This window comes from Globicephala melas, chromosome 8, assembly GCF_963455315.2.
Source record: "Globicephala melas chromosome 8, mGloMel1.2, whole genome shotgun sequence".
NCBI lineage: Eukaryota > Metazoa > Chordata > Mammalia > Artiodactyla > Delphinidae > Globicephala > Globicephala melas.
In genome coordinates this window covers 9,685,028-9,691,027 of record NC_083321.1, presented here as the reverse complement: position 1 = coordinate 9,691,027, position 6,000 = coordinate 9,685,028, and the positions used below count along the sequence as shown (strand labels likewise).

The window sequence follows — 6,000 nt, the reverse complement described above, 5'->3', positions numbered from 1 at the left end:
TTCCTCCCCGCAAATGAACCAGTTCTCCAGTGATCCTACATGCTTTTTTGCCTCTCTCCCACGCTAAACCCGGTCACGCGGGGCCTGAAGGAGGGGGACCCAGGCGGCTCCCTTCCCCGCATGCAGCGCGGCCGGTCCTGCCCCTCCCGGCCGCCCACGAAGCTGCAGCGGCGGCTGGAGTCCTGCGCCCACCGCCCCCACGCGTGGAGCCCCGCGGAAGACTCCGCTCACTCCTGCCTCGGCGCCGCTCCCCTCCCTGGCACCAGGGGGCGCTGCCGCCCCGCGGTCGTCGCCATGGTCACCGCTGGCGGCGGAGTGGGGTTTACGTAAAGGACGCAGCGTCCCCCGGGGGGCGGAGGCGGCCTTCGCGCCGGCGCCGGCGCCCTGCGGAAGCGGCGTTAGTGAATTGGGGCCTTGGGGAGCCCAGGATGGAGGTGGCGGTCGCGGTGGCGGCGGCGGGCCGAGCCCTGCGGCTGGCTGGAGGTAAGGGGGGCCGCGGGCGCGGCGGGCCGGGCCCCGGACTCGGGCGCGGTGTGAGCGGCAGCTGGGCAGTGTCCAGGGCGCGCGGTGTGGCAGGTGTGAGATCCGTGGAGCCCCTGGCGCCAGTGTGGGAATGGTGACACCCGTGGCACGGGCGTGGGCAGCGTGGGTCTGGCACAAGCAGCGTGGTTTTCCCGGCACGGGTGTCAGAAGACTCACCCCCACCTTGGTGCGGTGGTGGCTGCCCAGGTGTGAGGCGGGCGCAGCCCTCAGTGCAGACTGATGACGGGCACAACACTTGGACTGGTTCTGGAGTGGCGGTGGGCAGCCTGTGGGCGCATGGTGGTGCCCCTGGCAGGGGTGTGAGGAAGTGCTCTCATTACTAAGGTGTCGGATGGTTCTGGCCTTGACATGGTCTGGAGTGATGGTACCCGGGGCTTGAAGAATTTGTGTCCTCAGCATGGCAGGAGTTCCTAGCGTGACTGTAAGAAATGGCCCTGGCACAGCGTGGTGCCGGGGCAGCCTGGCCCTGCGAGGGGAGAATCCATGGCCCTCAGACCCTGGTGGATGGGAAGGGTAAATGCCCATCCTCCCACTGTGGTGATGATGAGGGGCACTGCCTCTGGCACTGCGGGCCCACCTTTAATATCTGTTGGGTACACTGGACTGAGGAAGGCAGACAGCTGAGAGAAGGTTGGTGTCCTTTATAATGGACGTGAAAGAGCGATGCCTGGAGATGCTTCAACCCTGAGGACGCTGTTGGTGACCCAGATGGAGACCTGTCCTAGCATTGTCCTGGGCTCATGAATTCATCCAGCTTTGGGGAGGAGAGGAGAGGTGGACAGTTCTCAGCTCTTCTCACTCTCCCTGAACATGCGTCCCGAGGAATGTGCAGGGCTGAGAGGTGGGCCACGTTGGTGGGGGGGGGGAGGTGTGTTGCTGCATCCATCCGTAGTTCCCGGGCCCTGCCTTTTCCTTCGCTCCTGGGTGTCTGGGAGTTGCCTCTCTTCTATGATGCTTGGAAGCCTTTGGGCCCAGAGGCTCATTTGGGTGATGTTTGAAAGACGAGTCTGCAGCCACCAGGAGTGTGCTAGGATTGCGTCTGCCCTCACCAGTCCTTTGAGAAGCTCTGGGCGAGGGTCACAGTCAGCGTCACCTGTGTTCTACTTCACAGAAGGGCAATTTACGACCCCCAGAGAAGTCTTAGGATGTGGGGGACTTTGTTAGGTCTTTGTGGCTCTCTTGGGGGTAGAAGAATAAATGAGGCTGGGCCTGGAGAAGACCTTTAGGAGTCCAGAAAGACCAAGTTGAGGGTATGGGAGACTAGGGTGGGGGTGGCAGCTCACTTGCCAAAGTGGGTGCTTGGAGATGCTGCTGAGGTTCCTCAAAGCTAGAGGTTGTCCAGTGCGTACGGAGCCAGAAAACTTGAATTCCAGCCTTGCCTGTGTGACCTTGAGCAGGTGACTTTATCTCTCAGAGACACATCAGAAGGTGGTCGCAGAGGATGAAAGATGGTGCCCATGGAAACCCTTTGTGAAAGGCTGTCCAAAGGTCAGGGATTATCATCAGGTAAAGAGACCAAGGCAGGAGGCAGAGGAAATGGAGGCATGGAATGTGATTGGGGAGGAAAGCAGCTGGAAGGTCGAGGGCCTGTCATAGGGAATTAGAGGCCCTGAGCGTAAGGGCTCCTGGTGGGGAAAGTGGGATCTGTTGACACTGTGAGTCAGCTGCCGAACAGGAACCAGGCCCCAGGGCTCCCGAGGACTGTCCGAGCGTGGCTGCAGCAACCGTAGCATCCTGCAGGAGTGGCCAGAGCAAGAGGGAGCGCTTCGCCGGGGCTTGCAGACGTGCTCGTGGCCGCGCAGGGCTGGGAGGTGTCCTTGGCTGACAGATCTGGGGTACCTGGGTGGGAGCGAGACTTGGAAGTGTGCACTTTCTCTTGAGAATTTCCTTTAGCTCTGGGTTCAGAGGATGGGGGTGGGGAGAAGCTGCATCAGAGTTTTGGGGGCTGTGGCCTGGAGAGAGCCCAGTGGGTCAGAGTCACCAGAGGGATGCAGGGCTGGGTGGTCCTGTGAGCGAGGTTGAGGCTGGTTGGCAGGAGGCTGGGGCCCATGGGGGATGCCCTCGGATACACGGGGCAAGGAGAAGGGGTGATGGGCACCCTCATAGGGGGTCTCTGAGGGCAGACAGGTGTAGCAGGAATTCCCCAGGACACGGGCCCACTTCTGCCTGAAGGGCCTTCCCAGGTGGAGAAGCTGAGGGTGGCTGCCAGTTGCTTTACTTTCTGCCACTGGGGCCTAGTTCCTGATAATGGGCTGCAGAGCCTGGATTACATACCCCACGGCTAGAAGGCTTTGCACTGGAAGGCCCGATTCCGTGAACCCAGGCCCGGTTTCTCCAGCATTCCATGTGAGTGTCTGCCTTAGCCAGCAGCCCATTTCACGAGCTTGGTCCCGCGGCAGAAAGTTTTTGTCCTGTGTCCATGCTGCAGTGTCAAGCCACAAAGAGAGAAAGAGGACACGGCCCCCCAGGCCCCTGCCCAGGGGTTGCCGCCTGGACACTGCCTGGCGCTGCAAGCGCCTCCTCGGCTACTTGTTCCCGGGTCATCCGTGGGGCGTCCGAGGCCTGTCCCACGTGCTCCTGGGCCCCTTTGGCTGCCTCCCCAGGAGTTGCCAGCACTTGAGCTCCTGCTTGGAAAGCTCTCCTAGTGCAAGTCCATTAAGAGGAAGCCTCCGGCCTCCCTGATGTGAATATCCCGCATTCACATCCCCTCAGCTCACCCACCACACCTCCGCCTGTTTGTTCTGACTTGTGGCTCAGCCTCCTGGTTTGGGGACCCAGGAGCCACCCCTTTGCAGCCACCCCTTGCCATCTGCTTGGGATGCTGGGACCCTGCACAGCAGAGCTGGGTGGCAGGCGGGGCAGCTCGGAGACATCGACAGGAGGAATTGGCCTCTGTTTCCCAAAAGCAGAGCAGGGCTTTCTTCCGAGTCCTCAGGGTTTGAGGCCACAGGGAGCCCAGCCAGGTCACCACCACCCCTCGTCGTGCTGCACAGCTGCTGACTTTGAGCAGATGCCAGCGGGGGCAGGGGGCTGGTAACACAGGAGTGGCCATCGAGGGCAAGTGGCTGCCTGGAGCTGAGATTGTTTTCAACTCTGGTCCTCAGTCCTATTCCTATTTCTTTGTCCGTGTTTCTCCAAAAGTTGCTTAACTCAGCTCCTGGCAACCTTTCCTTCCTCAGCCACCTCACACATCATGGTGCCCAGCGGCTCAGCTTCAGGGGTGCCAGGGAATCGGGCATCTTTGGACAGAGGCTTCCTGGGCCACAGCTGAAGGCCCGGACCCTCCCCGCAGTCCCTCTCTCCGGGACCAGAAAGGGATCCCCCCTTAGGGTTTAATCGCCTGTTGGCCCACGTTCCATCTGAGTTCAGTTTCTCCCTGGAATAGCTTTACATTACACTCTAGTGGACCGGGTGAGTGGCGCTGGGGAACTATCAACGAGCGTGCAGTCAGAGGACGATAAATCTTTTAGAGCCGTGGAGCCCAGGACATTGTGGGATGTGGTTACATCTCAGCGGGTAGGGCTAAAGACTGTTAATCTTGATTTTCCTTTTTCCTTTCTGCTACCGACTTTGGCTGGACTGGATCTCCCTGGGTGGACAGGACACTGGGTGTGTAGGCGAGGAGGATCCAGGAAAGCCCCTGCCCTGTGGGGTCCTCTCGCTGCTGAGGGGGGTCCAGGGAGGTGATGTGGAGGGGAGCGGTTTGGCCACAGGTGAGGGCGGTGGGCAGGAGTGCCCAAGTCCTCTGCAGGATCACGGTGGAGACGGGCAGGGGTGGGGCTGTCGTCACTGCAGGCTGCCGGGCGATTGCACGTGTGCAAAGCGGCGTGTGCCCGTAAGCAAGCGTTTCTGTGGGAAGTGAGGGCTGAGGGGGTGTGGAGCGCCTGGTGGTGGGGGAGCTTGTGGGCTCCTGTGTCTGGCTGGCCTGGTGTCAGTGGGTGTGTGCAGTGGGGTGTTGCTGGGCCCCACGAAGCAGGAGAGAACTGTGGGAGTCAGGGGGAGGTCTCCTTCCAGCTCCAGGAGGGTGAGTTTAACGTCTCCATGTGATTCTTACGAGAGCAACCTTTCTGCTTTCTCAGTATTCCTTAGAAGGACGCCCAGGCTGGGGGTGTGGCTCTGTGACGCCCATATGTACTCACACACGCCTGCTTCCACCTCCTCCCCAAGCCCACTGGGAAGTCAGCCGGAGACAGTCCGCCCGGGTGTCAGAAGAGAGCACTGTAGCCCAGAGGCCTTACGACTTGGGACTCTGAAGTCAGACTCGAGTTTGAATCCTGCTATCTCTTTACACCTCAGTTTCCCCATCTGTAAGATGGGGACAGTAAAACCTCCCACAGGGGTGGTTGTAAGAATCCCATGCCTGACGAGTGGAGAGATCATGATGGAGGCAAGCATCATGTTTTTGCTCCTGCAGGCAGGATCTTTTCCACAGAAAAGCAGTTACATCATCATCTGCATACATTAGCAGCAGGGGAGATATCATAGGTCATGTCCCTTTTCTCGATAAAGAGAAATTAGCTCCACCCTACCCTTGGCATGGATGGAATCTGGCCTATCTGTTAATAGAAGCACATGCAAGATAATGTGTTGGCCCCTGGGGAATGTCCACTCCAACTGAGTCGATAGTTATTTCTTGAGCACCCACTGAGGGTTGGGGTCAGTGAGGGCCATGAAGATGAAGTGGACACACTAGCGCCTCTACGGTATAGATTCGGGCGTTCACAATCTATTGAGAAGATATGAGATGGACACAGAGGTCTACGCTGTAACGTCAAGAGGCGGATGCTACCGGCGGTCAAAGGAGATCAGGGGAGACTTAAGTGGTGGTGACCTTTAACCTGGGCCAGCCAGGTGATTGTAGAGGAAACGGCAGCAACAGGGGATATGGCTGGGAAAGCGAGGGGCTGACCGTTTGTGGTCTGGCTTGACTATGGGCACCGGAAACGGAAGTGAGGAAAGGTTGAAATCGTGAGTTGGGGCCAGCTGGGTCCCCAAGAGCCACGACAGCGAGGCTGAAGGTTTGGCCCGTGAACGTGGGCAGTCACTAAAGTGTTCTGAGCGAGAGCCTGGCAGCCGGTGCCGGCGGGACCCGGGGGCAGGAGTGGGGAGGCCAGCTGGCGTCTCGGGCGGGTGCCGGGTTTGGAGGGCTTGAACTGGGGCAGGGGCCGCCCTGGGGAGGGCGGGGAGAGGCCACCCTTACTGATTTGCGGAGGGGAGGTGGAGGCCCCAAGGTCTGTCACTTTGGTCAGTAGAGGCGGGGCCTGGAACAGGGCCTCTTCCCTGCCTCCGATGCAGCTCCCACACTTGACTTTCAGCTGCTTTGACTCCGGTGGGTTCCAGGCCCAGAGTGGGAGTGGGAGGCTGTTGGGGATCCCCTGAAGGAGGCTGTTCTCGTCCCTGAGGACCCACTGAGGGGGTTCCAGTATTCTTAGCACTTATTTCCAGGCGTTTGGTCAT

At 59.9% G+C, this 6,000-nt stretch overlaps 1 protein-coding gene across 6 annotated transcripts in view; it reads left to right on the top strand.

Annotated features, from left to right (window-relative positions):
• The first annotated feature begins 346 nt into the window (after positions 1-346).
• DAGLA (diacylglycerol lipase alpha) overlaps positions 347-6,000 on the top strand; it is a 62,500-nt gene continuing 56,846 nt past the window's right edge. For 2 of the 6 annotated variants that reach the window (XM_070046109.1, XM_030833963.2), the window contains exon 1: positions 347-483. The gene's annotated coding sequence lies outside the window, so the exon portion shown is untranslated. Of the gene's footprint in view, positions 484-1,362; positions 1,385-6,000 lie in introns of those variants that run through there. The other 4 variants (XM_060303106.1, XM_060303103.1, XM_060303105.1 and 1 more) reach the window with 3 other exon arrangements.